The sequence below is a fragment of the Poeciliopsis prolifica genome, unplaced genomic scaffold, assembly GCF_027474105.1.
Source record: "Poeciliopsis prolifica strain line A6 unplaced genomic scaffold, Auburn_PproV2 SCAFFOLD027, whole genome shotgun sequence".
NCBI lineage: Eukaryota > Metazoa > Chordata > Actinopteri > Cyprinodontiformes > Poeciliidae > Poeciliopsis > Poeciliopsis prolifica.
The window spans coordinates 4,306,122-4,328,815 of record NW_026562402.1 but is presented as its reverse complement, the minus strand read 5'-3'; the positions used below and the strand labels follow the sequence as shown (position 1 = coordinate 4,328,815).

Here is a 22,694-nt window from a genome sequence, read left to right as displayed (position 1 = left end):
ATAAAAAACTGCTGGTTTAAACACTGCAGCAGCAGCACGCATCCAACACCTGTTACAGGTGCAGAAACAAAAAGTGCATGGGGATTACATAAAAGATGAATAAATAAACTCGGCACAGGCAGGGATTTGGGCTTGTTGCCATGGTTACGACTTCAGATTTACAAAGTGATTGGATGTGGATGGCAAAACGATCAAAAACATTGTTCAACAATATTATAGCATTAATAAAAAATAAGGCTACCATCAGCTCAACAAATCTCAGGCACAGATTTATTCATAAAAAAACAATATTAACGTCAGATGAGAACATAAGTAGCATTAGACGTAGACCAAATCTGAAAGTTTGACCAAAACACTGTAACACCATTTGAGTGACGAGTCCAATGAAAAAGAACATGTATTCATGTTTCATGGTGAAAAGCCATTTGATTCACATTTTCACATAGGCTTCACATATTTTTACGTGGATCATACATTTCCACATGTTCAACCATGTGTAAATATGTGACGCACATGTGAAACGTGAAAATGTATGATGTACCTGGAAATATGTAAGCAATGTGAAAATATGGGGTCCACATGTGTTTTAGACCACGAAACATTCCAAATCCACACGTACAAATGCTTTTTCATGCAACTCTCATGATTTGCATGTGAAAATTTGTACACACCATATGTACATTTTTCACCTGGTGCATGATTTCCGCATGTGATTTTTGTATGGGAAATGCATGGAATTTCTCTGATACACTGAACATTAGCTTCACACAGAAAAAACGTCTGATCATATTTGTGCGCGCGAGAAATTCGTGATTGTGTTTTACACGTACATGTTGAATAGAGCATGGAACACATGGACAAAATACTTCATCACATGTTGAAAATGGAATCCACATGTGAACCCAGGTGAAATTGATGGAATGTTTCTGTAATTCCATCAGAATCAAGGAAAAATTCTGATGAAATTGATTGAGGGTCATTGCTGAATACATATTTCAATAATGACAGTATTATTAATGGAAGCCCCACAAGCAGAAGACGGTGAAATAGTTCAGGATGGCTGTGTCTACTGCTTTGATGTTACAGGGGAATATATATTTGATGTGCAACATTTTGTCTGGATATGGGAGTTTGTTTGAATGACCGTAAACGCTCCACCGCTCCGTAACCTACTTGTTAAAGAGGTCAAGTGAAGTGCAGACGGCAGGTGGTGGCTCAGAAACACAGCAGGTCAGAGGTCAGAGAAACAACTGAACGTCTCTTTGTGGCTGACCTACTGCTACTGGGAAAATGTGTGCCAAGGAGGTGGAATTAGCTCCTCGCCTCTTCTGTCAGAAAACCAGGTTAAGCTGGAGGAGAAGCAGGTGGGGGGTTTGTTGGCTCAGACCTAATGTCTCAAACAAATACAAAGACAAACAGGTGATTCTATTGCAATTTTGGGGACAAACACAAGGTGGAGAAGATATTTTCAATCTTTAGTACACACAAAGGATGTCACTGTGCTGGGCAGGTAGTGTAATTAGTAACCAGGCTACATGTGAAGATGCCAGTCATGAGTCTGTGGTTAAGATTAGCACAGAAGTGCTGTGAAGTGAGTGTAACATCATATGGTACCCTGTGACTTCAACACCTACACGGCTGCAGTGGGAAATTTACAAACCATGGAAGTGTGAAATATAATCTTTATAAAGCAAAGCAGAGCAAGTGTGCTGCAGCGTCTGCTGTAGTGTTAACTCACTATACCAGACGCTGCAGCTTAATACTTCTGCACTACTTTAGTTGCAGTGTAGTGACACTTTTCTGATGCTAGAAGAGAAAGTGTGGAAGGCTACAGGAAAAAGGATTGTGGATAAATGGAGGTGAACTATGACACTTTCCACAAGCAGGGAAAATGTCACATTGCTGCTAAATTTCAGGTTTCATTTCTGTGCTGGCCATGACCCATCAGAGAGAGTCGGCTGGTATCATCAGTTCATTATTTCAGTGGAGTTTTTTGTCTACAAAGAACAAAAACTTTATGTGCAAAAAGAATCTGTCATTCAAAGTCGCTTTAGAGGATTTTATGGTGAGTAGCTCTCAAGTTCTGTGAAATAATAAAGGCCAACTTGGTGAGTGACATCTGAAACCTCAGCAACAATTGTAAAAAAAAAAAAACAGACTGCAGAGCAAAATGGAAGAAAATTATCATCAAAAACATAATAATTTAATAATAATTAATAGCTATAAAATACTATTTCTGGACAAATTCTATTTGTCACAAAGTCACCTCTGACAGCTAAATAAAAAATAAACAAACAGGTCAAAATCAAATCCAATTTCTTCCAACTCTTTACAATTAAGTTAAGTGGTGGAATTATTGATTAGTTGTCCGGTTTTGCATAAGCTGTGGCCATAAGGTGATGAACATCTATGTCTTTCTGTCATATCTCATCATGTCTCCCTTGCTCAGCACTCTCACCTGACCCGAAGCAGTAGACTGGAGTTATGAAAAAAATTTACCTTATTAAGACTAATTTCTAGCAATATTCAGTGAAAACTATCCCCCTCTTAGTCTCAGCTTACCCATGTAGCCAAGACGCCATTTGGAAAAAGCAACAATGCTGGTTCCGATCCAGAAGAATTCCTCCAACACGCGACCAACAGAGGCCTGTTCCTGCTTCTCACAAGCAGTCCCATCTTTCTGCTTCTCCTCCTCCAGGGAGAAAGCCCCTCTAGCACGGGGTCCGGGCTTGTCTCCAGTAGCTGCTGCAGCAGAACGCATCAGCGCTGAAGGTACCGATCCAAATGGACTGAAGCTGCTTCTCTTTATTGTGCTCATTGCACCACAACAAAGTGTTGAAATACTGCTGCCAAAACTGGCAGCAAGGGAAACAACTTCTATTCAAAGAAAAAGTAGCAACCAGTATCAATTAAATCAGTAAAAAATTTTAGGTAATCCTCTTTCATCTAACTAACTAAAAAAAAAACTATAAAGTGAGTTTTTTTCTGGGGTTTAAAGGAGACCTTAGGAAGCAAACAAAGAAAAATTCCTTATGACTCAAAATGACATCAAAAGTTGGTTGATCAGATTCCTCCTGCTGATCTCAGTTTCCTTCCACGTCAAAAACAAAAAGGATGCAGTTGGTCATATATACAGCCACCATTGGTCCACATAACACACACAGTTTGGTGTGAGAAACCAGCAGATCTGAGAAATGCTGGCTGCTCATGAGAGACAATTCTGCATCAACAACACGAGAGCACAATGCACAAAGGTAACTGTGCAACATGTGTTGGGCAGGCAGAGATCCTAAATCCCTCTGATGCAGTAATCCTGGTCTGGGAGATTTACTAAATGTGTTGAGTGAAACGCATTAACCCACAGAAAATGAGACAGCATGCACAGGTGGACGTGACAGGCCCGATTAGATGGAGATGCTTTTCTAGTTAAAGGCCAATTAAAAAGTTGCTTACTGAAGTTCCACCTGAAGACTTGGTGATGAGGAACTGCTGGAGTCTGATGTAATCTTGAAAGGTGCAGTTTTTTATAATACACTTAGTGTAAATGTATAAATAGAGGGGAATGGAATACTACTGGAGTATGGAGGACCAAAAATGACAGGATGAAAGATGCAGTATTATGTGTTTCCCAGCCACATAGTGCCATTTTGTAGCATAATCAATAAACTACATTACCTTCAGTTGTTATAAAAATGCTGTCAGTATATCAAGCATGACTTAAAAGAAATTACACTCTGTAATTTAACAGCTTGAAATTGGGCCTCTGTCTCTTTGAAAACTCCTATTCTTTCAGGAAGTGATCACAACATGGCTCCTCTAATACCTCTTCAACAATGATTTTAACAGCACCGATATTGAGCTCAGCAGGTACACAGCTACACCAGGTGTTTGCTAATTGCTGCTGGCAAGTCTGTAGGAGCAGAGTGGGGGGTTGTGGAGGAGACAGAAGCTCAGAAGAAACTTTGAAACTGCAGCTCAGAGGAGGAGCTGCGTCTCCAAGGAGGAGTCCACCCAGGTGTTTAGGACTGCTGAATGGTTGCTATGGAGATTAGAAAGGATTTGTCAAACATGCATGAAAGAATCAACGCAACACTCCAGGTATGTTTTTGATGAGGGTATAACATTATAAATAACATTATAACATGATGCAAAGCTCAAAAAAGTACATTCTACACGACTGTCTCTTTAAGGATAATAGCGGAAATGCTTACATGGCGCAAATAAACCAACGCACTTCAAATGTAATTAATTTTAAAAAGGACTTTGCCTAATATTTAGAATTTAATTCACCTTCATTGCACAAATAAATCTGGTTTTAATTTTTTTTTTTTTATGTTTCTGAAGTGTTTTTATTTCCATGTGTTCTAACATTTTTCCGCAGACATTCATCCAGCGACCCGTCGGGTTTTTGAGTTAGAAAATGCTTTAAGTTGACAAGAAATTTGAAAATATGTCTTGATAATTATGTGTCATTGAAAGATTGGAAGATTAATAGCTGAACACCAAGTATAAAGCCTTAAAAAAGGCTAACATTTTAAAAAGACTTGGTAGAGGCAGAAGTAAAGCCTGGTGGCCCATCAGGCTTATAATGGACTGGGGGAAACTCTTCCAGACAACTACCAGGTGGGATGACATGTTTCCCACAGTCATCCCACAGCAGACAAAACTTTAAAAAACATGTGTGGCCTTGACAGTACAGTGACTTTCTACGTTTAAATTAAATCAGCTTCCATGTGGAAAAGTTGCTGATGGACAACAAAACCAGGGTCACTGGTCTGAACAGTAAATACAACGATACCCCCAACAGCTCAACAGAACACGAGTCATTTGTCAAACCAACATCTAAGACAAGCTTTGCTCCAAGAAGCCTTTCTAAAGTTTGCCTTTATTTCAGCAGGGTTTCCAAATGAAAACTGAGATGCTCTCAGTTCTATTTTTAGCCCGATGATCTTCCCTCACCTGTCTGCAGACATCTCACAGTCCTATGTGAGCTCCACATAAAACAATTCTTTCATCTGTCACAGTGGGCTCACTCCATCTCCGAGGCTGCTTTATGATCGGTGAAAACTGAAAAATCCATCAGTCTTTCACTTTTCAGAGAAATATTTTTTCTCTCTCTCTCAAACACACACACACACACACACACACACACACACACACACACACACACACACACACACACACACACACACACACACACACACACACACACACACAATAGCGCTGCTATTCCTGGACTCAAGGTTCAGACACCTGATCGTGAGATGCAGCAGTCCGAGCACGAGGAGAGCGTCACACACTGTCAGACCTCTGCTCCTTTCTGCTTGATGGATAAATACTGAATATGAAGGAGCTTCAGCCGACAGCTCCCAGACCACCAGTTAGCTCATTAAACTTCCAATCAATCTGTTAAATGACTCTGAATCTGCACAGTTTTACAATCCAACCCAGATGACATGCATGTATATGTCGGCATAAAATTCAAGCAGCAGAAGACTATTTTATCAGTCAAACTGATTTGTGACATTGTGTAGCTTCACGTATCAGCTAGACGATTTATCTGTGCCAATATCCTTAATTTTGGGAGATCGGTGATCGACCAACACATGTGAAGTCCATCTAATCCCCCGATCTTATCTACAGCAAAGGTCAAATAACCAGCCACTGTCATCTTCTGCCTTGCTCAACATGTCATGGCTGCATGACATGTTTCATATTTAGTAACATTTCAGAAACAAGGTGATATCAGCCCAAATGGGGATCGGCAGGTTCAAGCTTTTAAAAGCTTGGTAATCTGCAAGCAACTAGAAAACTGTAACCAGTGAATCTCTATTTGAAAGTACTAGATTCTAGTATTCCAGTAACTAGAATAAGAATGGTAGAAAAAACATTAAAAATGGCTAATTAAAAGCAGAAGACAAATAAATTATCTTATAAAACACAATATTTTTTTTCATTTCCTTAAGGATGTAGAACAAATTAAATGACATAAACAACACTTTTATATATTATAAATATCAGGTTGTTACAACCAGGGTTGAAAGAGTCTGGTAGACTGCTAAGTCTTGTTGGTAGAGTCTTATATCTAGGAAAAAATAAGATGAAACTATTTAGTCTATCAACATGGAAATTTTAGTTTGACTTTAAAACAATAAATCATATTCATATAATCAGATTATCAACAATTTGTGAATAGTTATCAAGCCATAGGTAAATGTTATCATTTAGTTTGGTTAAGAATAATTATTGCACTGTCAATAAATGACTTCTAATAGATGTTCTATGTTTACCAGAGGAACACAGTAACGCCTCGTATGGATGCTCTCAGCTAAAATATGTCATGTTCTTTCAGAAAACAGTTGAGACAGAGTTGTTTTTGGTTTCACAACTATTTACCTGCTGTTACACCTGCCATTGAAAGTTTTCTTAAAAGATTGAACATTTTAACTCGACGGTCTCTACCTAACTGGAGGATGCACAACCCAAGATCACTAGAGCTTCTTAAATGATGGAGCGTGTGAGAACAGTTCTTAAAGATACAGTCAGTGTTTTCAGCACAGTTTAACTGACTGTCCAGCAATGAAACAAGGAATTTAAAATTAGCCACAGATTCAACAGGTTGACCATCAAGTGAGTCTGGAATCACTTTCAGGTTTTGTTTATCTCCTTTAATTAGCTCTACTTCCTTAAGAAAAATTAAAAGATGTGTTCTTTTGTGAGGGAGTGTATCTTTTACTGCTCCAGTAATGCCAGAATTAATAGTAAATAATAAAGACTTTGTGATATTCCGACTTAGTGATGTAATTAGATTAGTTGTTTTGCCTTTTTTTTTTTTTTTTTTTTTTTGCTGGCGGAAGTCGGCGTTGGTAATGGCGGACTCACCGAAGCCTCTCGGCCGCCTCCCCCTCTTGTCGCTCCTGTCTGGAGCGAACCTCAGCCCGCATGTTTCGAACAGCAAGCTGGCTCTCCCGTGAAGCCTCTCGCGCGCTCGGTACCAGGTCACGTGGACGTGGGTCTTGGAGGAGCCGCCCTTCAGGTGCCACAGATTAGTCGGTTCGTGGAAGCTCGTCAGTTCGGGCGAACCCGTCTGATTTTTATCACATAAATAAAACATTAAAACAGATGAAGGTTCTGCTGTGTGTTACTAGGTTTATTTAGGAAGTTCGGGTTTCATCCATGTTCGCCATGTAACTGTTAAGCAAACGCTTGACGCACGTCAAATCCCGCGCAGGTGCTCATACTTGTGTTGCTTTCATGAAAACTCTGGAAAATGTAGTTTCTTTGCCATTTCCCGAACATTTCAAGAGTGCTATTTAATGGTATTTTAATGCTTAAAAATATATAGTTCTAATAACAGATTCTTGTGCAGCCTGCTTTAATGGAGAACTTTGTATATGTAATAATTTTGTAATTTATTTGCTCTTCCTCTTGCTCAAATAAAGATGGCAGTTTTACCCATCTGTTAATTTAACCATCTGTTTTAACCATTAAGAAGTGTGAACTACAATGGTTTTAGATCAAATGTGTACGTTTAGGTCTGCACAGTGGCACTGTGGGTAGCGCTGTTGCCTTGCAGCAAGAAGGTCCTGGGTTCAATTCCCTGCCCAGGGTCTTTCTGTGTGGAGTTTGCATGTTCTCCCTATGCATGTGTGGGTTCTCTCCGGGTACTCCAACTTCCTCCCACAGTCCAAAAACATGACTGTCAGGTTAACTGGTCTCTCTATGGCACCTGAATTTGTGACCACTTAAATATATCAATGATGTTCATATCGTATATAATATCATGAAGCCATTCAGTGACTCCATGACACTTTCAATCTGACTCAGGATTTGATTAAGAGCCAGCTTTGGTCTTTGTAATTTCTGTCCAGTAAAACTATTAATTTATAAAATAATGGATTATAGGTCTATAAAAAAAATATAATCTGTGTTTCTGTCCCATATTTGTATAGCATTAAGGATCTGAAACATCTGTTTTTCCACTGAAAGCTCTGGTTTGCACAGTAAATGCAAAACCAGAAATATTATGAATAATATTCTGATGTCCCATTTTCCTGAAGGCAGCACAGAGCTGCACCACTAGAAACATTAAAGAAGAGCTATGACTGATATTGTTACAGTTCTATCCATGTTTTAATGTTGGAGAGAACATTGCAAATAGTTTAAACTTTAAACTAGATTTTTTTTTATTCTGTCATTTTGCGAAAGATTTAACAGCTACAAAGGCACAGAACATAATACTTTTTTCCACTCTGATTGGCTGCTGTTAGGCCTAGCAATTATAATTTGAATTCCCATTCACGGCACTTTTCGTAGATGCCTGTAAAAATAATTTTTTACAGAACTTTTTTGTTCTCCGGCAAATTATTTTTGATGATAAATACAGAAATAACCATAAAAATCAAAACATCAACAGTAGTGATGGTAATATTAATAATAAAATAATATTCAATGCAAAGTAGCCTACATTTTCTTTGTTGGGGGCGGTAAGGGACCTGGCTAATGGACAAGGGGGCGCTGAACCAAAAAAGGTGGAGAAACACTGCACTAGCACCATTGTTTTAGTTATATTTAACCAGAATGCCTGGCAGTATAGTCTTCTTCCTTTGAATGGTCTTTGGTCTGCTTGCATTCACACATGCATTTGAATTTCACTATATTTAACTTCAACCTAACAGAAACCTAGACTTTTACGCAGACCATAATTCAAGAAATTCATACATTAGTGTTCTGAAGCAGTTGGGCTTTGCACACAGTGAAGCAAATCCCAACTGAGATCTGAGAAAGGATGGCCAACCCTGGTACCAAGACCTAAACATAAAACATGGATCATGTAGATTTAACACATTGCTGTCCTAATAGTGACCAGTAAAGACAGATTTCCACCTTTCCTTAATTCAGCATTTTGTGAGACTCCAAGAAGTTTCCATGGACCCCAAAATATAGCCCAGTTTATTGCATTTCACGGCCTTCTTTCTCAGAGCATAAACAAGTTTGTAGCTTGGTGCAACAGGACTCAATGTATGTCCAAAACGTAGAAGTAGGTCAGTGGGAAGTGGGCCAAAGCCCTGGTGGCCAATTTCAGTGGAACTAGTGTCTCTTTTTAAGGCGTTACCTGTTAGTGTGATATTTAGAGCAGTCTGTGGAGTCGCTGTGCTGCCCATTAAGGTGGACTCTCTGGAGGACTTTGGAGTGTGATTACAGCTGATGGCAGGAAGGGAACATTTCATTAGGAATTCAGACATCTCTGCAATGTGTTATACTGGTGGAATCCCTAAACAGGGAACAACCTGCATGTTGCAGCTTTGGATGCAGTCATGGCTCAGGGTGGGGAGCTAAAGGATCACATCAAGGTCCTGCACAGTTGTGGATAACTGAGCTTTAAAGGAGCCAATCAAGCTTCCTGTAAGCCATATTGGAATATTTCAAGCAGATTTGGATTTTAGATCCATTCATTGGCAAACTCAAACCTTCCATTGTTGCATTTCATGTTCTCTTACTTTTACACAGCGGCTACATACACTGTACAGAACACCGCTTGAAACAGCATGCCGTTTGCATGTGAAGCAACTGTTGAATGTTAACAGCAGGTGTGAACTGCTGTATTTAAGATTGGCTTCTTGCTTGTGAATAAGCTTGGGCAGATATTAATATCAGAAACAGGATGTGGTATCAGCGTTATTTAGTGGCACCCTGGATGAAGATAGTTTAAAAAATGCTTTTATTGTAGTAACATAACCTAGAACAGAGAACCTTGGAGATGGATATTTCCTCTTCCTTTACCCCTTTCCTCACTGCCCATGGTCGCCAAATGAATAGTGAATATGAAAGGTTTGTGTCTGGGTCAGGTTATATTTACTACTCCAATTTAACAGTCATCTGTATTTAATTAAATGTTTTTAAATCAACTTAAAAAAAAGGACAAGTATTTCAATAAAGTTTTTAGCATCTCAAAAACTCAAATAATCTCTGAACTGCGATCCCTAATCCCAGAGGAATAGACAATGAGTCTTCAGAAAGTTGGTATAAAGCCTCCAGGTAGGCTTCATTGTCATGAGATAAGAGAAAAGTCCAAAAGTGGATTGAATTTTGTTTAATTGCTGACTTTTTTCTCTCTTCTAACTAAAAGCCTCTATCCACTTGGAGACTGTTTGGAAGAACCTGTACTGCTTCTTGATGGTTGAGGTGTGTTTAGTTCAGCACACAGAGGTGCTATATTTTCTTGCTATTTGTAAAAACTTATTTTCATTTCTTCAAAGCCCAACTGGAGTTTTAAACCGGCAAAACAAATGAGGAAGATGAGACTAATTTCATCAGACGAAGACAAAAGTATGATTTGTTTCATGATGTAGCCTCAGGGATCCGACAAACTGTGAATAAAAGAATATAAAATCAACACAGATTATTTTCAGTCAAGTTATTTTCACACCTCTTTTAATGGCCCATTTTACACTTGTATTTGGTCTGATTTTATGCTCCTGCAGGCTTAATAACCAATGAAATCTCTCCCAAGCAGTTGGTCGTAAAAAAAAAAGCTGGAAGAGGAAATAATGGGATATAATAAGGAAGCGCATGATTTAAACCTTGATTTGTGGAATCGCTGTCCTATATGTAACGAAAGCGGAGCCCTGCAAGAACCTCATACCTCCGTGGTGAGATTCAGGGTGAAAGCCGCACTGAGAGATGCACCAGCAGTCAGATGAGATTTACCTCCAAAACTGCTTATTACATCCCACAGCCAGGAAGGAAAGATGGAGGGAGAATATTTGCTTTCTGTGGGTTTGTTTTCAGCATAAATGTGTATGTTTGTTTGCATGCGCGTGTGTGTGACTGAGTGAGAGAGAGAAAGAAAGAGAGAGAGCAATCAAGTCCCCGTTTGCAGCTATAAATAACAAGAAGAGGATATTACATTTACCTCTGCATGGGTGCAGACATATTAAGGCCAGAACAAGCTCAGTCGGTGGAGTTTATGATGCCCCTGTGCTCTTAGCGTGATTGCTGCTTATTGAATGGTCGACTGCAGCAGGCAGCAATTGGATGAACATGCAGGAAGTCGCATCGACTTCTACATAATGTGGCAGCAAAGCATTCAATACAATGGGCAACATGAGACATTTGACACTTTTTGTGTCCTTCGGCATTTTTTACAGGTTGACATAATGATTTTGACTGAAATGGAAAGCAGAAGACAGAGACGAACCATTCAGGTTTAGTTCCCAGTTTTTTAAAGTTTCTAACATCCAGAACCTCTGCTCCACAGAGCTTTGGCGGGGGCTGGCGTCAAACTCTGATTTGTTCACTAAAACGCTCATCTGTGTGACGGCGTGTGACACAAAAATGAGGCAGCTGACCACTCTAGCTGACACAGCTACTGGCATGTTAGACATATTCAAAGAAAAGGAGCAGCAGGAAGAAGTAACAACAGTTCTTAGCATCATTCCTCAAACCAGACCCTTGTGAAATCTTTCCCTGAGTTACATTAACGACTGGCTTCTGCACACAACAGAAAGTTCAAAGTAGTTCATCTTGTTTCAACTTCGGTCTTCAATCAGAGGCTTCTTCAGATTCGCTGTTAAGCCGCTACAGGAAATCTGTCCTGCCAGCATCCATCACCATGTACAATTACTCTTTGACAAATTTGAATTACTGTAAGTTACAATAATTTCCTTCTGGGATCAATGAGTGTTTTGAAGTTTTACTCTGAAAATTGATTTTCAACTTTCAGAGTAATAATGAACCTAACCTGCAGGTAAGAAGATTGTACATAATTCAACTATTCAATGCCAGCTAAAAGGTTTAAAATAGATCTTTCTGGAGAGAGAGATTTTATGTTTTACTTTGCAAATTTTTAAAGAATTTAAACATTTCATCGTCCAAAGAGGTTTACATATGTGTTTCTTTGTTGTGCTGCAAAACCCACCCACGATTCCTCAGTGTAGATAAGGACATCCATAAGCCAACAAGCAAAAACAAGAGAGGACAATTCTGCTGCCCACACTGGCACAAGCCAAGTGAGAGAAGCTTCGTTCTGCCTACTTTCTTCCTCATCCTCACTGCCAGCGGAAAATGATGGAACAGCATATTTCTAATCCATTTATAGAAGGAGCCAAGGTGGGAAAAATGTAATTAAGGCTGCACTATTTGCATTATATTTGTGAGGTGAAAACAAATCCAGCTGCAAAGACTCCAACAAATATTTTGGAGATATTTTTTCATTTATTTTCAAGACAGCTCCTGAGTGTGCCTCGGCTACAAAATCTGTTCTCTCGGTTCCCGGTGTCGTTTCCTTAATGAGAAGTCGGAGCTGTTCCTTTCGGATGCTGCTCCACACTCAGAGAAACGCATGCTGAACTTCCTCCTGCAGTCTTCTCTTCTTCTCCAAGCCCAATTTAAATCTGAGGCCACATGAAAAATAAAAAAAAGACTGTGTATATAAGTAGAAAAAAAACTGTCTCTTCATATTTACACTGCTCAGACTCTTTTGAGCATTGTTGAAAACAAATGCTTACCAGTTTTCATTGCTGCTAAATTAGTCATAAATAACGTTCTCACACAAACCGAATGCAACGAAAGCCGAATGCAAATACCAAGCATGTAATACATGGAATTTCCTATGCTGTCGATGCTATGCAGTTAATCAATGTGTTCTGCAAGAGATCTCTGCTTTTACACTCTCAGGAGGGCAGCAACAAAGAAGGTCATTGGGCTTGAATTCCTCACACCAAAGTGGTGAGTGAAGTTCCCAAGAGTTATGGACAGTTCCAGCTGTTATGGGATGTTAGCAGAGACACTAACCAGGATAAATAAACTGTCACCTTAATCACCGGTGGCTTTCCTCTGATATTAGAAATGCATTCTGGAGCGCATGTGACTTTTACAAGAAAAGAAACCTTCTCTTAATGCTGCTGAACTTCCCCTCTGTGGGACAAGAAACGCTATTTCTATTTTATTCTACATAATTTAACTTTTACCTTTTAAAAGCTGTTTCTTTAAACACACATTTTTAAAAATGATTCGGAACAAATTCTCCTCTTCTAAACATGTCGGGTTTGTATTGTCGGCCTCCCTAGATGAGGGCAGGACCCTCATTTGGAGCTCCAGAACCATCTGAACATGCCAGATGGTGAACGCGGATCAGAGGAAGGTGACACTCTGCTCGGTTCTGCGTGGAAACACCAACCGGCACTGATGGTTAGAGTATCTGCCAGAGCAACATTTCTATCCTTTGGCATTTTGTAAACAAAGACTTTCTAAGGGTAAAGGATATTTTTCATTTAGACCTTTTTTTTTTTAATGAAAAACGATAACATATCCACACGTTCACAAAGGCAAACAGAGTAAATTTGTTTTTGTCATGAATTATTCTGAATGCTTGTGGTGTCCAATGTTAATATGAGTTTAATGTAATATTGTAGTTCTGAAGATGAGGTGCCTGACCCCGCCCGTCCCTGAGCTTTTTACAAATAAACTGTGTAATTACAGCTCTGTCTATAAATATTCAAACTGATGGCATAGGTTCTTTTTGAGATGCGATCAGGAAAATTTGAATCTAAAAGAACCAAACACAAAGGCCCTTCATCCTTATCCTGCAGAAATCCTGACATGAACTAAGACTCCAGATATTTTCACTTAATGTTTTTTTTTATGACACACATTAACATATGCGAAGCGGGGGCAAGGATGAATAGAGATAGGGAGAAAAGCCAAGGAGCAAAATGTCAAATTTACTAGCTGGAGAATTACATAAGAGGAGGAAATTGAAAAGGCCTGGAGGATATTCCTCTGGAGAGCTACTGAGATCACTTTCTAAGAGAGAAAAAAAACCTTAAAGAGGAGGCAGCAGGTTAGAAGACAGACAGAGACGGGATTTATTGCCTTCAGCTGATAGCTTAGCTTAATAGATTTGTTTGGCTTTATTTCCCCCATTACTTTTCATTTATCCTGATCATTATTGTCGGCCTCAGCTGGAGAGGCTGTCACTACTGAGGTTCTGTCAGCTTTCCACATAAGAATGTTTGCCGGGCAGGATAGTCACCGTGACGTCGATGACAACATGATTGATTGTCATACAAATTATTTACACTACTGGATGTTAAGAATTCATTTCCAGATGGAGCGACTTGACTACAGGTTGAAGACGGACGGATGTTTGTGAGGTTTTATGGTCCACTGGTCAGAACTCTGGCCTCTGAGCTTGACAATAAGCAGAACCTTCTCTCTGACCTTTATTTGTAGTTTTCTTGTAAAAATTATGATAATTGAAGTTGAGTTTTTTTTTCTGACTGTTACATTTTACCATCTTTGTGTGAACTTTGCCTGTTTTCCATGTTTTTGAGAGTCTGTTTTCTTGATCCACTACAAAGGCAAGCAGATTAGCATGACTTGGTAAAAGGTGCAATTGTGTGTTGTTTGTTTCGACTCTCTGATGGAGCGGTAGCCTGTTCAGATTGTTAGCCGAATTATCAGAAAACAGCAGCAAAAACTCATCTGCTGGCGATGTGTCCAGCAGGACCCAGCAGAAACAGTAATCTCCTGAAGCATCTGGGAAATTATTTACTTCCTGCTGAAATTTTCTTTTAGTGTTTTACATTAAGTGGAATGAGGGGGCAGACAAACATAACTCATAAATAAAAAAAATGCTCCACTTTTTCTATTTCCTTATCTAATACACATATTTTATAGCCTGTCTATTGCCTTCTTAAGCAATTTTTCTCTATTCTCCTTTACCATCACTGCTCCACCTGGGGTTTATACTATTGAATTCAATTTATCTGGTAGAATCTCTGTTGTGGAGAAGCTGTGGAGAAGCTTTTCTGCATTATTTTAAGATTTCAGTCCAATTGTAGTTTTCGCAATGGCAACAGAGGAAGTGAACGGAGTTGTTCAGTCCATGTTGGTCACGTTTCCAAAAGACACTGCTTGGATTGGCACTTCTCTCTTCTTTACAGGGCAGGCAATATCCGGTAAGCTTCATAGCATTGAACTGGCGCATTGCATTACACGCGATTGGGAAAAATGTAAAACTTCGACAGAGTCCACACCTCCGGGAAGCAATCGTTTCTCAATAGCCAATATGCAACACAGCTCTTTAAAATTCTTTAATGACAGCATGTACAGTAGTGCCCACACCACCTGCTCACCAGCTGCATTGAATTGATAAATGAAAAGAAAGATTTTGAGCTTTTTCCTACAGGAAGGGTGAAGGGCAGGGAGTGGGTTAGGGGACGGAAAAATTTGTTTGAAAAAATATTTAAATTGCAAAAGAAGAAGCGAGAGTTCGGTGGCCAGTTTTACCACATTTTTATGATAATGTAGTTTTGAAAAAATGTCATCAGGAGAGAGACTATATCTTTTGGTCAAATGAACAGCCACAGGGCACCGAAACAGGCCAATTAACTTACTCACATCAACCGTCAGGATCCTGGATTGTAAAATGACACAAGGGTTAAAAATATATAATAGTGATATATTGGGTATTTCCCACAAGTCAATGGGTTCACAGACCATCAGAATCTGTCCACAGTTGAGTACAATCTGACCGATCCAGTCCTGTTTCATGTTTTAGTTTAAGACAGTTTGCTGCTGCTCCTCACAGTCACTGTAGAAAGATTTAGCAAGTTACTGAAGCTTAAAGTTTTCTGTATGATGACTCCAACTGCATCCCATTAAACCCCAAACATTTTGATATTAAAACAAATGAAACAAAAATGTTTTCTATAAATTGCAAAAACCTAGAAGGACAATTGGTTAACAGCCTCTATTACCTTATTTAAAAATGGGAACAGAAAACAGCACAGAAGTCGGGGGCCGGAGGGTGTGAGAGAGTTGCAGAGCTGAATAATGTGGCAGGCTGCTGCTGCAGAGTCAGGCACAGTCAGCATCGCTGTGGTCAGATAGTTTTCATACCCTCACAGGGCTAATGATGTGCCGTGACAAATCCAGCTTCACCGGCCCATCCGTAAGCCTCCAGGCTCAGGAGGCAGAGCTGCTGTTATGTTCTTCAGGTTTAAACTGCAAGAGCTCTGTGATGTTAGGAAGAATTATTCTCTGAAGGTGTCAACGAGACACCCAATATCACTATGTGTCTCTAAAAGGGCGCAGGAAAAAGACCAAAATGCTCAGACTGACTGTCATGTTCTCCTTCATCACTATCCAAACATGGTGCATAATGGCTGCTGAAAAAGCACCCCCTGGGGGTCGGCCGCTTCTGTTGCCTCACAGCCAAAACAAAGAAAACCCATGAAGAGGATTTGGAGAAGAGGTACTTGAGCTGTGATTATGTCTGAATCCTGTGTCCTGCTCATCCTAACACTCTAATAAACATTTTAAAAAGAGTCTCCCAGCACAAGACAGCATTTCCCATAAGAAAGGCCATCAGCCATGAAGAGGCTGCTGAGGGCTCCGGCTCATGGAAAGGTTGATCTCAGAGTACTCCTTCAGATCATCAGTAAAACATTTCAGATTGGAACCCAACCAGAAGGTCGAAAGAGTCAGACTGTTGATTGCAGAAACATTATCCACACTGTTGTTACTACGACAATAAAAGCTCCTGTAAGAAGAGGCAAAACAGGTCAGAATTAGCAGCATAAAGCCACATTTAGCAAAGAACATTATCAGAAATAATAGGTATTGGGCTAACTATGGAAGTAAATATGTGCCATCAGTATTTAAATTAAAAAATACCTCTGAAATTTGAATGTTGTACATTTCTGCTTATGTTTTCAGTGTTCAAATATTTTGTAATATTGAAAAAGTAAGTACAAATATACAACTTTCAAATTTCAGAGGTATTTTTAATTCAAATCCTGATGGCACATATTTACTTCCTCACTAACAATAATGGATGAATCTCTAAGATCTTCTTGCTACTGGGATTTCTGCCCATTCCTCACACCCCTTCTACTTCATCTCTTCCTGCTAATATTGACTTCATTCTGATTCTGCTTGCAGATTAAGTTCCAAATGTTGCAAAAGAACAATGGACATTTTGGATTTTTTTGTCATCTTTACGACTTGGAATTAAGACTGTCTATGCTGACAGACAATCCAGATATTGTTGTCAAAGCTCGGTTTGCCCGTATGACTGAGATAGAAAGGGTCTGACAATATTCAGTGAAACACTGGAATCCCAAAGAATTGTATGATTCTAAACTAATCCATCAAATAGAAGTAGAACAAAATGATCAGCATCCAAAGCAGAAGAGATCTTTTTCCAATTGAACTCCCTTCACTTCCACTCCAGTGGGCACATAACCTGTATCTGACAGATGCTGTTGGCCATCTCCTAATCCTTTGATCCTGTGTCTGCACCCTAACAGGAACTTCTTGGGTTTTCTAGTTTTATCACAGTACCATCGCTATCATTTTACATCTGTTACAAGAGAGACAAAAAGCTGCACAGCCCTTAAGCCCTGCCTCCATGATCATTATTCTGTACACAGGGAAACTTTGCTAAGCAGCAGACATTTTGTATTCTACTAAGGAATTTTTCTCACATTTGTGATAATGAGACACATGTACTTGGAGCTATCTTGCAACTGAATCATGTCCTTGAGTTCAGAGTCCATGCTGTAGCTCGGTTTAACCCTCTTCTTTGTCAGTCCACTTTCAGGAGCCACTGATTGTCTCTTTAAATTGAATGTTAAGATGACTATTAATGGCTGAGATTTCAAGTTGTGAGAAATCAACTCGATCCAAAGACAAAGCCAGCAAACAAGAAGCAAAAACATATTTGCATCCTGCAAGTGGACATGGGCCAGCTATGCAATATTAAGAAAGTCCCATAAAACATTACATTATCACCAGTGAAAGGAACGATAGAAAAACTAAATAATAAGAGGCATTTTAGCTTTTATATGGTGATTACCTTAATCTCTTCCACACTGAGAAAGTGTTGTGTGTTTTCCATCTACTTCTAAGGAGCAATGGTGGTCAGAAAGAGATCTTGAGTTTGACACCTTGACAACCAATCATTGAACTCTTTATCAGGAGAACTGATATTAAAAGTGCCAACAGCAAAATGGATGACTTAAGGTGCCGAATTTCCAGGAGCTACAATATAAAGCACATGCAGAGATGTTTACGCTTCACACACCTTGTCTGAGGCATAAACATCTCTTCTGATCGAAAAATAAGAAAAACGATATAAGCACAAAAAATGTGTCAATAAAACTCTGCTTTGCTTCTATTTGGAGACGGCCCTCTGGCATTTCTGCCCTCTGACCCAACATCTAATGTGACATTTCAACAATGGCAATTTGCAGTAAACATGCCCCGCCCCCACACTTTGCACACACACACGACCGCTCATCATATGCATGACCGCTTGCAAAAACAGGTCATATCTCAGTTAAACCAATACTTCGCTTCTTTCATTTTTGTAAAACAAATAGTGAAACAAGGGTTATTATTCCTATGTTTTGTGCAGGATGAGGTGTCGGTGACAGAGGCGGCGGCCCAGGGTGCCATCTACTGAAAGCGGCAGTGCCGCCTCAACGCGTAAAAAGAAAAACATAAATAGAATGACATAATTAACAGCAGCAGTTTTCAACCCTTCTCTCATGCTGTATTGAAGATAAAAATTCAGAAATCATATACGGCCCTGCACTCTGTGCCTTTAAAGTTGTTTCTCATTTTGGTGGAGTTCTTACCACAGCCAATTAAATCTGCCCCAAAAGAGAAGTGCCTAAAGAGGACCTATCTAAAGTCAGCAGGGACCTTCAGTCTTTACAGACAGATACTAGTGATCAGGCCTGAAATTTGGGAGTAGTGATGAACCTTCAGAGTAACATAAAGACAATGACAAAATCAGGTGATACTAAAGCAGAGCATAGATACGTTCGGTTTGTGCGGTGTTTGTCACGGCAAAAACAGCTTTGATTAGAACAAAAAACATCAAACAAGCCCAAAATTAATTGTTGTGCTGTCAATAGGTAAAATGGAATAAACGTTGAATATTAAAACAGCTCATCAATAACTACTTTATGTTATTTCTATTCAGTAGTTGGCCTTTTCTACCTCAAAAATCATTGATTTCTTCACCTTCAGGCTGACAGACAGATGTTCACAGTGGGAGGGAGGTTTCCGCCCAGGAAACAGGCTGGTTTTATTGTAGACTGACTGACTGGAGTGTGAGTATCTGCTGGGTTTGACATGTCCCTTAAACTCATTCTACAAAGATGTGCACACAATAATAGAGCAGACCTGCCACAAAAAACTTTTATTATATTATAAGACTCATGCATCTCAGTCCACCACTCAAAATTTTTGAGATGTTATAATAATTGTGAAAAATATGCCATATTTATTTGTTTAAATTAAAAAGTTTAAATAATCAAACATTTGATAAAGTCAACCTGTCAAACAGGTGAGCCAGGCCAGCGTGAGGAAAGAAGAGTTCAGCGAGCGAAAACGCTGCAAGCCTCCATTGTGTGGCTCCGTGTCTGATCATTGCTCTCTGCAGTCCTTTCTGCTCTGCTCCTGTGAGCCAAGCTCATCCAACTCTAATACCTGGCGCTATGGTTACGGAGGCTTGGGGAATGATTTGGAGAATCAGAGGGAATGCGGAGCAGAGGGGAGGATGAGTTGGTTAGTCTTGATGGGGAGCTGGAGAGATAAATAACTTCATTACTCCTAATCTGGTTCTCCTTTCTCTGTCCACTCTGTTCTTGTTTGCTTTCAGTTCTGCTTCTGGAGGTTCTCTGCCTCTCAATGTTTGGGTTGTGTCTGGAAACAGCTGATGACCACCAGTTTTATGATGGTTTTTTTACTCAAAGGGGAGGGAAGCAGAACTTCTAGCAGAACATTTTCAGACCTACCTACCATAAGAGATCATTGGACACTGGAGACATAAGGAGTTTGGAAAACAAAGGGACCAAGTCCCTGAGGCTGAGCTGGACTCTGATATTCTCTGGCCCCTGATGAGCTTGAGGGGCTCCTCATCCTGAACTGGCCCACTTCTCCAAAGCTGCATGCAAGTTAAGTGAGGACGCCGGCTCGTCGCTCGTCTTACCTTTCTCCCGGCTCAGGCTGCGGATATTCCCAGGATCGTCCATTGATGTGTTCCCAAAAGTAACAGAGCTCCATGTGTTGCTATAACAAGGACAGAGGGGTTGACTTCACCCTGACTAACATCTGGAGAGCTTCTGCTGTCAGAGACATGCCTCCCCCTTTAGATGCCATCATTCTGGGTGGGACAGAAAAGGCTTCCTATCTTCTCTTAATACTCTCAGCACAGCCTTCCTTCTCCGCCTGCCTATTGTCTTTGAGTAAGCTCATCCTTAAGTGCCAATGTGGTGGGAAGCAAAGCCAATAGTGTGATCTTAAACACTTCTTCTGCCTCTACTGTACAAACTGGAAGGAGGAGAGTAGAGGGGAGGGGAGCGAAGGGGGAGTTGTCGCCTGAAGAGCTTAGGGAGTGCAGTCGACCACTCAGCTTCGTACGAAAGAGGAGGGAGCAGTGCTCTGCGCCGATAACCTGGGAGAATCCTCAGATGAAGAACGGAAGAAAGAATGGGAAGACAAAGAAAGAAAGAAAAGCAGGGAGGGAAACCGAGGACGAAGGAGGAGCAGGAGGAGACACGTCCACTGAAGTAGCGGAGGGGAGAGCAAAGGGAAGGGAAACGGGAGAGAGAGATGCAGCGGAAAGCTATAGGTGGCTGAGGTTCGCGAGATGCAGAGATCAGCAGCGTGTGGCTCGCATGTTTTATTCAGCGACGTGCTGCTGGAAGAGAGGAGCAGCCAGGCAGGGATGGGTTTGTCCCAGCAGGGGGTCAAGAGATAGAGAGAGGCAAAGACTGTATCAATCTTTCTTGACACTAAAACAGTTAAAATCTATCAGATTCCCCATGGATTTCCAACAACCTCAGTTCGTCCGAGGCCTTTAAACGGATCGGAACGCCACTTTTCCTGTTCACACTGTGCAAACGTGATTCAATTAATGCTTCTTGCCTTGAATATTCAAAAAAGACTGTGATTCAACAGCACAAATTGCTGCATAATATGGATTTAAAATGTGCATATTTTAAATGCAGACAAGTTTTGACTTTATCTATATAAGAAACTCAATTTTATCATTTATTATGATTTCATCGTCTGAACTTTAACTTAGTTATTACCTGGCTGCATACAAAAACAAATGTTTAAATTCATTGTATTTTACTGACATACTCTCAGTGAGCAATCTAAGAATGGAGCAACAGATTAGGGTGATGGTAAGGAGGTTGTCCAAAAACAAACTAAAACATGTAAAAGATTTATCATCGTCTTTGGGATGAGATTTTTAATACAATATAAAAAAGCAGAACAATAATTTTTGATAAATTTGGAGGTTTGCTATCTTTTGGTCAATGCCTGTTTCAGATGCTGTCAGAAACAAACATCCTGATTGAATACCAAAAACTCATCAAAATCTGGCAGCAGTATGAAAGGGCAGGTCTCCACTCCATTACATGGAAACAAAGAGGCATCACTGTGGGATGTCAGCTGAGTCCCCAGAGAAAATCCACACATGAGCAAGTGGAACCTGCCTGTTCCACAGAGACCAGCTCTGTTTGAAGGCAGGATCATGTTGTTGTGACGAACAGCTCTGTTGTGCCATTTAAAGAGTTATCAGTTAGACAAAAAATACAAACTTTTGCATGTGACGTTGTTAAAAGGGGATGAAGTCTTTCTTAGTGATTTTAGTTATTTTTCACACCTAATACCCAGCATATATATATATATATATATATATATATATATATATATATATATATATATATATATAACAAATTCCCAGTTCTTTCTAGCTTTTTTCTCGTGTTAAATCTTGTTGTCTCCTTATTTTATCCTGCTGACTTTTTTGTTCTGGATTCCTGTTTTTGTTTGTCTCTGACTCCCTGTGTTCCCTGTTGTTTTTACATGTTTTTTTTTTTTCATCAAAACATTCTTTCTCCGCAAGCAACTTCAGCCTTTCTCCATTTTGGTCCAAATCAACGAACAACACCGTGACGATGTGATCACCAGAATGTGAACGTGCTCCATGTAGATTCCCTGTCAACATCAGTGGTTGTGCAAGATTTCAGTTCATGTTGCTGTTGTTTTGGAATTAAAGGGGCGTGGCTTAAACTTCAAAATCTTCAGCTTATGGTCACTGGAGAAATATTTAAATACAGTTGTAGTTGTTGCCCACCTTTCACATCATGACATCTTCTTCAGATTCTATTTCCCAGATCAGATTTCTCCTCACTTTCTATTATGCCACAATCGCTTTGCAATTACAGCCCATAGAGGCTGCAGGTTTGACTACAGCAGACTGGTGCCTATTTGGAGTTCAAAGTTTATGGATTTTTTTTACATATTTTCTGAAATTGATCAAGCTGTTGTGACAGAATAATATAAGGTGGCCGGTGAAAACATTTAGCCCCCAGTGCTAACTGGTCGGTCAGTAACAACAAATCAGAGTTAGGAGGAATCTTTTAGCGCTGTAAATCATCCAAGTGTATGTGCTGCTCACAACCTGCCCATTTCGCTATGCTGTACTGCAGATGGTTCACCGCAATAAATGCTCACCATGAAAGCTCAGGCTAGTTAGCATGGCCACCGATGAAGGCTGATTAACGTTTTTTTCTGAAACAGTCACTTGTTTCTCCACCATTAACACATTTTCTTAGCACATACACAGTTACTGGACAGCACTAAGGCATTCCTCCTGG

The 22,694-nt window shown here is 39.9% G+C and overlaps 1 protein-coding gene across 1 annotated transcript in view; it reads right to left on the bottom strand.

The window, feature by feature from the left end:
* The window catches only part of plch2a (phospholipase C, eta 2a), a 126,136-nt gene that overhangs the window by 37,856 nt on the left and 65,586 nt on the right, over positions 1-22,694 (bottom strand). The window lies entirely within an intron of this gene.